This window comes from Scomber japonicus, chromosome 13, assembly GCF_027409825.1.
Source record: "Scomber japonicus isolate fScoJap1 chromosome 13, fScoJap1.pri, whole genome shotgun sequence".
Lineage (NCBI taxonomy): Eukaryota > Metazoa > Chordata > Actinopteri > Scombriformes > Scombridae > Scomber > Scomber japonicus.
In genome coordinates, this window is record NC_070590.1 from 16,482,369 (window position 1) to 16,495,963 (window position 13,595).

The following is a 13,595-nucleotide window of genomic DNA, read 5'->3' on the forward strand; positions in this document are numbered from 1 at the left end:
GTATTACAAACAATGGGCTTGAAAGTATTTTTCCCTCCCTTGCATAGCACAGCAACGTGTTATTAGCTGGAATTCATGTTAATGATGTCAGTTACAATGGATTTTAATTATGATTTTTTTTTTACAGTGAACAAAATGTAAAAAAAAAAAAAATGCGTACAGAGAGTTCTCACAGCAGTCCTGCATCATACACTCTCTTCTTTCCACCTGTATCTTCAATATGTTTCAAGTGGTCATATTTGCACCAAAATACACAAGTAGTGGTTTAAAGCTTTAATTTTATACTGAAGCAACACTTTTATCTCATCATTCTTTTTAGCACCCAAAATAATACTATTACCTATTCAAAGGTCGTGAGACAGATTCACCACTGGTACATGTGTGGTACATGGTAGAGTCAGGGAGTCATAACAAGAGAAAATCACACATGCAGGAACACATCACAATAATAAAATTAAGGAAGAAGAAATTGAAAGAGTGCATATGTGTATATTTCATGTCAATATGTGTGCCTGTGTGAGTGTTAAGCAATGTTGAAAGAGTTACTTAGATAACATGAGACTAAAATGCATGTTAATCTATTCCATGACATTTCGGTGTGTAATCATTTTAATTATTATGTATAATTAATGTAATGTAAATTGTACCACAATGTTTATGCAGAGCATGCGATATGTGGAAAAACATATACTTCTGTTGACCTAAAAATGGGGAATCTTTTTCTCCAAAAGTAGGTATCAAAATACATGAAAATCATCATCATTTTAGGATGTTAGCATATCATATTTATAACATGAAACTCATGTGTACAACTTGACTTATGTATGCCACCTCTTGCTATATAAATACAATTAAAGTATTAATTAAAATGTATTTTGTGAAAAATATAAGAGTCTACTTTTGTTGGGACTTACATCTTAGACACATAGTCATAGTTGCACTATAGTTAGATTATTAAAGTTTTACTATGCTGTTTTTATGGTTTTCTGTTCTTCTAAGGGTTTCATTCATCCATCTATTAATTGGTTGTGATGCAAGAGTACAGAGAATACAGCTGCAAGGAACATTTCTAAAGACAAATCCATTTTCTGCAAGTGACTGGAACTGGTTCACTAATGTAAGATAAATACAATGATTGGACTAGAGTAGTAGAATCTGTCTGACCCATCACTAACAACTGAGCATGAAGAGAAATAATTCTGTAATCTGATTAGTTAAAAAGTGTAACACTTTATCTGGATTTTCCATCGTTACTGCTAAATTTAGTACCATCTGCTGAGAATCATCTGAGTTATACTACTGCGTCAGTGTGGATCCTTTACATCAGCTGACTGTCAGCAGCTGCAGGGGAATCCCATCAATTTAAATTAAATTCACAGCTTTATGATCATCACAGTCATTGCTTAATATTGTTTTATGTATTGTGTTTTATGAGAAGAATAGTTTAAGTTTATTTAAACCAATTGTTTTGTACTTGCAAATAATCTAGGAAGTCATTGGATATAAACTGGAAAATTGTATGGCCAATACTAATCATCCTTTAAAACAGATATTTCTGTATTTCACTCAATTTGCAAAATCTTTTAATCATGTTTTGGTTATGGACTACATTAAGTGCCATAAATTAAACAAAAGCAATTTAGTCTGTTTATATGGCCTTTGCAACATCACAAACCATTGAAAAAGTCAAAAGAATAATGTTTGAATACATAAAATAATGTTGCATACATAAGGTGAGGCACAAACCACTGCTATATGGACCAAGTACGAACTCTGTCCTGGTGTACTAGCTCATACAGACTACAGATCAGGTCATGGTGCATTTTTTATTGCCCTCCAAAGAAGGTATGACCTAACGTCACCCATCTCAGTGGTAAAATGTAAATTCCTGTCTCGTTGCCTCAAACCTCAGCCTTGCAGTGTGCCACATATAGTGAGTTTCAACGGATGCTTTTGATTATTGCTCAAAGATTTCGTGAGTTGACTTAATTAATTTGAGATTATTTATATTGGCTGAAAACAAGTGTGTATACTTAGTGTATATGTGACATTAAAGGATCATATCAGGTTTAAAAAAAAACTAGGGCTGTCAGCGTTAACGCGTTAATCGCGATTAGATTAATGCAATCCATAACGCGTTAACTTTTTTTAATCGCATTTTAATGTAAAGCCTTTTTGTCCCTTCTACTCACCCGTAGACGGCTCCTCTAGCTGTAGCGCTATGCTTTGAAGTGGCCTCCTGCAGTAAACCTACCGCGGTGATGGAAAGTAAGAGAGCTACTGGACTTTTGAACGGCTGTTTAACTTTAAAAAACTTGGAGACGGTTCAGTTGACAAGTCAAAAATAAAATGCAACTTGTGTCAAACGGAGTTTAACTACCACCGGAGTACGTCGAGTTTGAGTTAGCACCTCCACGCTAAACACCCAGGTGCAGCCAAGCGATCCTCAGCTCCACCAAAGGACCATTTTGGAGTGTGGGAGTCGCAGCAGAGCCGTGATTGATTCCCAGTTAAGACACTCTGGTAAGAAATGCTTTACATTATGGGCTTAAAACTGCCTTGAAATGTAAAATAACAGGATTTTAAACATGCAATTCAAAACGCGATTAATCGTGATTAACTATGGAAATTCTGCGATTAATCTCAATTAAAAAAATTAATCCTTTGACAGCCCTAAAAAAACCCACAAAAAACCCAATACTCTCCCCCTCCAGTCAAACTTACATGTCATTCTTTTACTGAGGATGTCCATTAAAGAGAGAAAGGTTTAGACTTTTGATTAAAAATTAAAACTTACCTGATTCCTCATTCAACAAGACATAATTTGACCCCATTTAAACAAACATATATATGCAAGCTGAACGCATTGTGATGGGAAAACTATGAAGTAAGTACCTACAGTGTAGAGTGCATTATTTTAGAAGTTAATAGAAGTTAGTAGCTAAATGTGTTCTGTAAATAGACCCATCAATCTCTTATTCCCACATATCACAAACAGAGTAGGTCAGATTGATATGGGCACAGCATGGAGTTTACAGCCTGTCTTATTTGGTTTGACTGCATATACTGTATGTACTGTATATATTTGTGTGTGCATCAGATGTAAATATATACATACATGACTAACCGCCAAGGTCCTCTTAAAGTAGATCCAAAACACACATACACACACAAAGACACACACACACTGAGCCCCTGGTTTGTCCCCCTGCCCACTTCCTCTGTAGCCTATGGTGTTTCCGCTGGGGTGAGACAGTGCCAGCTCCCTCCCTCTGCTTCCCAGTGGGGTCCTGCCTCCCGGCATCTGTCAGGGCAGCTGTCTCTCCTCTCCACTCTGCACTGCACCACACTATGCCAGGCCTCCACACAGGATTTTGAGCTACACACACGCTTGCATTAATGCGCACCAAGACATGATAGGCCTGTCCTCATAGTGTTATTGTGTGGAGTCAAATGATCTTATTGCCAGATTTAATCAATTGATGGAGCACTGAATTACCCAAATTGCAGACATTGCCTTACAAAAGACTTAAGACTTACTTTTTTGTGTAGCCAATCAGATTCTTGTAAGAACAACAACAACTAGCAAAAGCTGCTGTTCTCTTTGTGAAAACTTAGACACTCAATGGCCTCATATTATTCAATTTCATATTTGTTATTCCTATGAATAGACCTGGAAAGAGACTGGAGACATAACAGCCAAACAGGAGAAGAACAGAAGAGAAAAAAAAAACTGGAGAGCAGAGATGAAAGAAGGAGGGGTAGCTCAGGTCCAGGTGTGCCAGAAGCTTCAGGAAGTAAACATACAGGCAGCTACACAGGTGCTGAAAAATGATCCTTTTCCTAGCAAGGCTGGGCAAAGCAGAGAAGAGTGTGTGTGCACACATGTGTGTGTATGTGTGTTAGGGGAATAGGGGGGTCAGGGGGAAACCAGGAGAATAATATGTACAAGCAGGGGGACAGTGGACCAGACAAGGTTGTCCATGACTGTAGTTTTGACTGCAAGGCTGGAATAAGCCCAGCATCAGCAACCTCCTGCCGTCTTTGCTGAAAAATACACAAAAAATTCACAAAGCCCCCATCACTCCCTCCTCTGTCATCAAACACACACACACCATGCACTCTCCCAGGTAGCATACACACACATACACCCATACACACATGCACAGAAACATAAAATGTGTGACAAATGTGCGCATACAGACAAAACACAAATGTCTGCGCTGCACCCCCTCCCCTTGGGGTAGAGGTCCATCCAACACAGATGTAGCCCTGATTAATTGGGCGCAACACAGGGAAGTGGGTCTGGAAACTACCTGGCAATTTCCTGCAGCCTATCCTCCCCCAATACCTTCTCTCCACAGAATCCCCCCCCCCCCCTCCTCACATTTGGATCACGTAAGTCAGCAGGTGGGCTGCTGGGAGGAGTGTCTGCCGTGTGGCGTTGATATTCTGCCTGCGTCCAGCTTGCTGGGCGCCCTACATTGCAGGCACTCCCTCTGGCAATGCTTGCCTTGGCTCTGGGCTGAGAGCTGGAAACAGTGAGAGTCTGACAGAATCCATGGGCGCACATACAGGTACACACACACACACACACACACACACACACACACACGCGCACACACACACACACACACACACACACACACACACACACACACACACACACACACACACACACACACACATGCAGAGAATGGACTGCTCTCCACTGCCCAACAGAGACAGGGAGACAGGGAGCAACGAAGAGAAAGACATGGCAAAACAGACACTATGGAGGCAGAAAAATGGATAGACATACTGTATTTACCTCACACTTATTCAGTAAAGCATGTGGATTACCCAGCGGAGCACAGGGAAGCTTTTTAATGAAAGCACAGGAAGGGGGCAGCAGCTGGTGGCATGTGTTTGAGCCGGGAGGATAAGACCCCTTGCACTGGGCTCGCCAGCCTCCCCCTTCCTCTCTCGCTTTCCTCATCTCTCCTAACGCCCCCTTCATCCTACCACCCTCCCCTTCTCCCCCCGTAGAGAATGAAGTCCTTTGTCCGTTCCACTACTGCCCGTCCTGGAGTTGGGCATGAGCCGCAGGGCCTGCTGGTCAGCCAGCACCAGAACCAGAGCAGAACCAAGTTGAGCCCCTCACAGTGCTGGCTACAGCCTGCCTCCATAGACTAACACAAGTCCCTGAGCACCCTGAGCTGGGAAAGGAAAAAGTAAAATGAGCAAAACAGAGAGAGACATCAACAGAATGGCTGGACAACACCAGCAAGAGCGATGGACAGAAAGAAAAACACAGAGGAGCTTTGGCCAAAACTAAACAGAAAAAGGGATCATCTCACTCTAAAGTCATGCAGCCAAGTGAACAATGGAGGAAATGAGTTGTGTTAATTTTCATGTATAAGTCAACCCATAGACTAATTTGGCAAGGTGTAGAAATGACAATAAAATGCTTGAATAAGTCCTCAAATTTAGAGGAAAGCAAGGTGTCAGCAGTGCAGCTGCAGTTTTAGTCCTTCATCAGTCTACACAGGTAATGTTCAGCCACCTACTGCTGTGCAGCTCACACACACTTAAGCAACACTCAAAACAACACTTTTGGTTGCAGTTGTGAAAAGGGATCCATTATGCAGTGTCTGTAGACAACAGTATTGATCAAATCTAAATGTTTTCTAACATTGTGTGCAGAAAATGTGCATGAAAATCTTCTAAATCAACTAAATTTGAAGATCAGTTTGATCTGCAAGTGTTTGTGTGTGATTTAAATTTATTTGAACAACTGAATAACATTCACAACTAGATTCTGCATTCTAGTACAAGTTAAGAAACTCTAGATATGTAACACTTATGAAGATGTAGATTGCAATATGTAAATATATTGCAGCAATGTCGTCTCTTTTAATGACCAACATTAAACAGGAAATAGTAGAAAAATAACAGCCTAATTAAAAAACTAAAAACTAAAACTAAACTAAACAAGGCAGCTATGTGTGTATTGCAGCATTACTTCTCCTCTGTATCCACTTTTACTCATTTCGAATATCAGTCCCCCATAAATATATTTATGAAATTATTAATAAAAAATAGAGATATTAAAAAGAGAAGTCTTACTACAAAAAACATCAATATTCAAATATTTAAGTTGGAGTAGACTGTAGTCAAGTGTAGTTGGTCTGAGTTGAAGAAGGAATAAAGGGGTGAAGAAAACCCCCTGGTTGGGTGTTGAATCCATTGAAATGATAAAGATGTTGGAGAATCCGTCCACCGCTGCTGCAGTATCAGTATCAGGTTGCTTCCATGGAGTTGAGTAAGAGCAGATATGAGGGGCTCTACTTATCAGAGAGACTGGATGCACAAAAGACCTTGTGTGTGTATTTCAGTAACTGGATCTGCGTCACCTTGCTGCCCCTTGGACCCTAACCCCTCTGCCCCCCCCCACCCCTCGCCCAATCTGAGCATTCACATGTGGAAATGCTGCCTTGCAACATTATTTCTTGGTCTTGGTTGATCAGCAGTCTGAGTAGAAAAAAGTATAAACACTCAATAAAAGTTTTGGACAAACAGGATATCACAGTTCTTTGTCCTTTCAAAGTTTTTCAAGTTTATTGCTGCTGATTGATTTTTGTAGGAATATCTGACACTTTTACAGCACCGTTTAATGAAATTCTTGTTTACTTGCTGTGCAGCTCTCACACTGTTATCTTTGCTCTTCATTCTTTCTTTTTTCTTCCGTACATTTTTTGGTTGCTAACTACTTCTGCATACTTTCAGCCACAGGAATCATATCAACAGCAAAACATAAAGCTATTTTAGGACAATTCTTTTTAAAATAACTTTTAGCTGTTTTTGATTGGTAAACCCATTTCTGCTTCTTTTGGTGCATATTTCATCTGATCTTCACCAAACTTGGCACATACCATAATTAGATGACCCTGAACAGAACTTAAGAGCTCATTTTTGGGTATCTCTTTCTCTTTCTCTGTAACCCTTTCTCTTGAAAGTGTGGCCTGATGCACTTTAACAGACCATAACTCTTCAATGCTAAACTACATTGCAACTAAATTTAGGAATGTTGTTCATACAGCCACACAGCACAACACTTAGGACACACTACATACTGCTACCACACCAGCCACGTTATAACATGAGTTTCACGTTATAATGTAATGTTGGTTAATGAAGTAAAAGTTTCTGTGAGTACTACTTTTTTAATTTGTTTAACCAAACTGACTTTAAACTGCTGAAGTCTTCTTCTATTGATTTCTAACAAACTGCTGTTGTTGCTTCTGGTAACATATCAGTTCCTGTGCACTGGAGTGAATTATTCCCAGGAATAAACATCTATACCCACTACCAGCTGTTGAGAACAACAAAATGCAACACTTGTTCAAGCTTCCCAGAGCTTGCTGTTTTTGTGTTTAAGTAACAAACCATTGACAACTGCAAAACAGAAATGTATGTTTCTTTTAACTCTATGTGGCATTTGTATATCTGGCATTTTCATTTCTTAACACCATCTTAAATAAATCAATGAATTTATAAGATTGGAGAGTAAACTTTTCTTCCACAGGGAGGTCAGACTATAGGGTCAGCAGCAGAGCAGCAGCCCGGGGCAGATGTTCTATGAGTCAATGGAGGGGCTTGAACCTGGTTGCTCTGATTGAAGGACTTGTCTCGCTACTTACTCTGGCATACTGACTCCCCTGAAAACCTATTTGCAGTAATGTGCAATATAATTCAGCTCCCGTGAACCTAGGTGAGTGTAAATATCATTACACCCTATAGTACATAGTCATGCTCAGAGAAACAAAGTATATTGTATCTGCATTGCTACAGTACGGTGCAGTGTTAGAGACATATTAGTACACTGTAAGGCTCCCTTGTGCAAGATGAAGATAACGTCATACCTTATAGCAGCCTTATGTGTCTATATAATAGGCCCTGTAGTAATTCTGTTACCACCTAAATATAATTTTATATAGAGCATGACATCGCTGATAAGGCCTAAACACAAATAGAGGGTAATAGTGATTTCTTTCAGTCTCAAAGTATTTAAATATTCATTATTCACTCCACTTCTGTGCTAGCTCCCCTATTTTGGATTTCTCAAATGCCCTCACAGCTTCCACTAAATTTAGATTGTTATACTGTTAAAGAATGTATGTTGTTTTTATGTGTTTTGAATGCTCTGTTATCTGGGAAAAAGCAAAAGAAATGGGTCCCAATGACATCAAATCACAAACTTGCACACTCTGGGATGGCTGAGAGGGTGAAAAAGTAACAGAGAAAGAAAGAAAGAAAGTTGCAGAGAAATATAATGGGACATAAAAATGTAATTTAATGGCTTTACAGGAGTGAACTTTCCTTGATCTGTGGGTTTAAAAAGCTCAAAGCTCCAAATTCATTGATTAACAATAGAAATCTGTGCAATACACACAGTTTAAAAGTAATTTCATTTCATCCACAAATGGTAGGAAAACTGGACAAATTAAAAACAGTTCACATTCACATATCAAGGTTTTTACTCACCTGAATGATTATTTTATTGAATGAAACAACTGCCTAAGCTGTCACTGTGTGTTATCTCTCACTATGTGTATACATTCATGCTCAAGTATGTGTGGGAACATTTTTCTGTTATCTGAATAACGGCAAACATTGTCCTTCATTGATCTCTGAACTGTGTCTTTATGTCAAGTTGCTGGAACGACATGCTTGGTATTGAGCTGATGTAGAGTAGAAAAAGGTTGTCTGTTACTCCAACTGTTTAAGCTTCAAAATGTTCACATCTTATTGTGCTCTGCAATAGTTTACTCCAGTCCCAAATGTGCATCAGTATTGCTGCATAAACTTAGCTTGGTTCTTCTCTAAAATGGATCAGCCCTCCACTCTAGCAACCAAGCCAGTAGCCATTAGGCAGTTGAAAGCATTGTTAATGATTCCTTGCCTTTGCACCTCGACACGTCCTCCATCTCCCTCATGAACCCAAAGAGGGCAAACTGACCACCTCTGTGGCAGCTACAATGATCATGTGCCTGTGACATCTATTCCTGGCAACCACAAATGTTAGATTGGTCACAGTTCCAAGGGGGAAAAGCTGGCTCTGTTAGTCCTGTGACTCAGGTGCTGAGGGTGCCCCCTAGAGATAGGGGAAGTCATTACTAGTCCCTTATGATGAAGATGAACCACTTTTTTTCTCCGTGGCTCTTTAGGTCCTTTCACACATGCTCCCTGAAAGAATATCAAATCCCTGTCCTTCTGCACATCAGAGCATGGCAGGCAACAGCATCTATGCATGGCAACACCAGCCCAAGAACCATCTCCTAGCAACGCACGTCCTCTGCCCCAGGAGGAATCTGGAGGTCTCTGCTGTAGTCACACCATGCATTTCCTGGAGGGCAATCAGCTTTTTCCTCATCTCCTCTCTAACTCCCTCGCCCTACCTCTCTCTTCCCAACACTTCATTCCAACTGGCTTAGCTGTTTTGGAAGGAGTCTTTCATGGGATGAAAATAACAAGCCCACAAAATTTAGAAAAGGGGAAAAAGTAAATTAGACTCAATTCTTAGAAAATGTTTGGCAAACTTGAGAGTATCAGTGAGTACAGGACAAAGCAATCTTTAATATAACCAAAGCAAAACATTTTTTATGTATTCTGTGATTTTCAATTGCCAGAGTTGTGTTTAACAGATGTATCTTGTCAAAAGGGAAAGTTTACCATGAACTTATTGACCTTTCTGAATTTCACGCTAAGTAAGAAACCACCCAAAAAAACTGTAATGAGCCTTTGTGTGACAGAAGGCACCTAATCAAAACAGCCTCTGCATGCAACTGCTAACATGCGTGTATGTTTCCCCTCCGTGCTAGTCCCCTTCCTCCCAGCCTCATCACCACAAACCACCGTTCCCACAGTATTCCCATGACTCTCTGCTGCTCCCCCTCTCTTCCCTCACAGGGCCCAGACTTCACCAAAAGGCAGGAGGGCTGCGTTGGCGAGCAGCGAGCTGCTCTAGCCCACCTTCCTCACATCTGAGAACCTCTGTGAAATCCTAATCCCCAGAGCAGGGTGAAGCGCAGGCCCAGCTTGCCTGACCTCTCTGGTTGCCATGGATACTGCGCACTATAAATAAAACAGAGGGGGCTTTTTTTCAAGCAGTTTGGCAGGGCTGTGTGGCCTGCTCACTGGTGGGGCTTATTTTCTCTCTCCCTCCCTCGTTCTGTCTCTCTTCACTCTCATTCTACTCCCCATTTCACTTATTCTCTCAATCATTGAGTGTCCATCCTCTTTCTCTGTCTTGTGCCTCCTCCCTCTTCTTGTCTCTGCTCATTCAATACTTTCATTCACCCGCTCAATCCAGAGCACCTGTATCAGCACCATACCTGTCTATAGATACTGTGCATTCATTTAATCCTTGCACAACATGGCATTTTAACAAGTTCTTGTTCAAAGTATTGAGCGGGTAGTAATTTACATCTGTCAAGTAAAAACAAAAAGAACCATCTCAACAGAGGCAAAGTTTGTAAAAAAGAAGACCTATTTTCTTGGGGGTGGCAGAGAGGCATCGAGAGACGAGGGAGGCTGAGTGTGCTTGTGCACTGAATCAGGACTGCGCTGCAGATTTTTGTCTGGCGAGGCAAATCTCGGGAGGCTGGAAAATAATTTGGTCATGGCTGTGGGAGGTTGTTGGGAGTGGGAGGCATGTGGGAGATGTGGGGGAGAAGGTTTGAGGGGTGAGTGGTTGGTGGGAGGAGGAGGGGTTAGGGTTTTGACCGTCTTGCTGTGGTGAAAACATGCTTGACACTTCATTCCTTTCCAGTTAATGTGGAGCGGACTGCAGGATGTTAACCCTCTGCCTGCCTTTTGATGCTCGGCCTCTGCTGTTGCACAACACAGAGTCTTCACAACACTTCCTGCTTTAGTGCAATTCATGGCTAAAACATTCCAGTACAGTCTATGGAAGAAATCAGTCCTGCCAACCGTGGGAGGGACTGTTACAGTGTACATTATTTTCCGGTATCATGTCTACATTAGCTGAGTGTAATACTGTGAGACAATATGACAGGCCTGCTGTGCAATCCTGAGAAGCTGTCATGGTGATTTGAAAATTTGACCATCACATGCCAGATACTCTTTGTCTGGGAGAATTTTGAAGAGTAAGCCACATTTCCTGGACCATCTGCCTCATATGAATTACACAAAAGACCGGCACCAGCAAACATCCACAATGTTGCCTGGGAGACAGAGGTCACATGAGAGGATGAGTCACAGAAACCCAGAACTACCTAGAAACCAACACTGTTGAACGGCCTCACATCGTGGTGCTCTTTTCAGTTTAACGACATGCAGAAGGATTAGTGTCGTGTCAGTGCATAAATGACAGTGAGACGCTGCCCTTGGCAAAAGACAAGTATACAGTTAAACTTAATGGGGCCAGAATCTGATACCTCAATAGGAATCCACTTCAGTGCCAGTCACTATTCTTTACTAGCTGCACGTACACTGCTCTAGTATGTAAACCTGTGTCTGACCATGGGTCTACTGCTGGTGTGTGAGTTTGTGTGTGTGTGTGTGTGTGTGTGTGTTCATGCGGACCTGGAAAGTAGGGAGTTAATGCAGGCAGGGCTGTGGCAGTCCTCCTGCCCCTCAGCCAGATTAATCATGCAGGAGAGACACAGCAGGCCCCCGTTCATTCTGCCTGGGGGTGAAGCTGTGCCCGCATGCTCTCCGTATCACATGGCTCTGGCCCCCCTCTCTTCTCTCCTCTCTCGCTCTTTCTCTCTCTACTGGGGGTGCTGTGGATGGGGCTGGTGGTAGTGGAGGAGGAGAAGGAAGGTGGAGGGGTTATTGGTGGTGTGGTGGAACGCCACAGCACGCGGTATAGCTGTCTTTCTTTCCTCTACACTGTTGTTTTTTTCTCTCTCTCTTCCCCCTTCACTTCCCCTTCTGTCGGTGTGAAGCGAGTGAGGCAGAAAAAAAGAGAGAGAGAGAAACAGACGTCCATCTCTCCTGCAAGGAGACAACAACAGCCTCTTTTTTATCTGCCGTCGGAGGGCCCTGACGACAGCAGTGGCCAGGCGCGGTGGATGAAGAGAAGAAGTGTGTAGGGTGGAGGGGATGGGGGTGGGGGGGGGGGGGGCGTGAGGGGTAGGCATACCAAGGGACTCGCCACAGATATCTCCTGGAAACTGCTCGACGATGTCTCTGCGCATCAGAGAACAGCCACAGCCATTGTTGGGCTCATTGGGAGACAGAGATCCAGGCGGCAACTCACAGTTCCGTGCTTCAGCAAATTTTCAGTGGTGCACTAATATCTACAGTGTGTGTATAGCAGAGCCTCATATGTTCCATGATATGTTATATTTTGGGTCTTGAAGATGAGTCATTTGATTGTAAACATTACTGTATGTGTAGCCTATATGTGCTCTTGGACATGTGGGCTTCGTTTCCCTGTGGACTGTTGCATGATGTAGGCTACTTTGTAAGTGAGCATAAGTCTAGTAGACATTGGTGCCTACCTCTATGTGTGCCCACATGTGTACAGCAACATATATGTATATTTGTACAGCTGTGTGTTGTTTGCAATGCATGCTTTCTCTCCTGAGTCTTATCTCTTTAGCTGTGAAATGACACAGAACCTCAATGTAGCATTGGAAACCTTTTCCTACTGTGTCTATGGAGCCTTTTGACCAATCTTTTAAAAAAATAATTACATATTATCTTAGTGTATGGGTACATAAGTATTTCACTCAAAAAGTAATGTTTTTTGCATACTGTATGACAATTAAAAAACATTTAGGTTAAAACTGGTTTTTAGCTGCACTCCATCAGGAGCAGTGAGCAGCAGCAGTGTAATGGTTGTACAAGAGTCACCAGCATGACTTTGAAATATGTTTCCCCAGCTGGGATATGTGTACTGGAGAAGAGAACAAGACACAACCCCACATGAGCATGACATATGAAGCATGTGCTTTGACATTTTCCTAACTTCATTGTACAACTCTATTACATTGAATGGGGCTACAATTTTTTTCTCTACTGCTCTATTTTTCTGCTAGCTCTGAAGAGGCAAAATACAATTAATGAGTGAAACTAGCTTTCATACATCTTCAATTATTGTGACTTTCTGAATTCAAGTTATGACAAGCTGTAATCTACATGCTATTTTAACAGTTATTGTTTTGGTCAAGCAGAGTGAGTGTCCTGCATCTGGATGTGCCTACAGTCAACCCTTGGATTTGACCCTAAAAATATTCCTTTTTGGCTGCTGTTGTTTTTCAAAAAGACATTAAAAGCACCTCACACACACAAGCTGCTGCCTTGATGAGTGTTGTTTAATGATACAGAAACATACAGCAATGATGGTAATACAGTGTGTGTTTGTGGCCTGTTGAGAAAATAATTGATTGTCTTAGAAATTACAATATATTTGGCCATTGCAAAAGTATTAAACACACACACACACACACACACACACACACACACACACACACACAGTGCCCCATGTAGAGAATACAGTGACTGCCGTGCTGTAACAGTGGATTGTATTACAGTTCAACTGTTGCCATTGTAGCGAAATGAAACACTACCATACTCCTTGT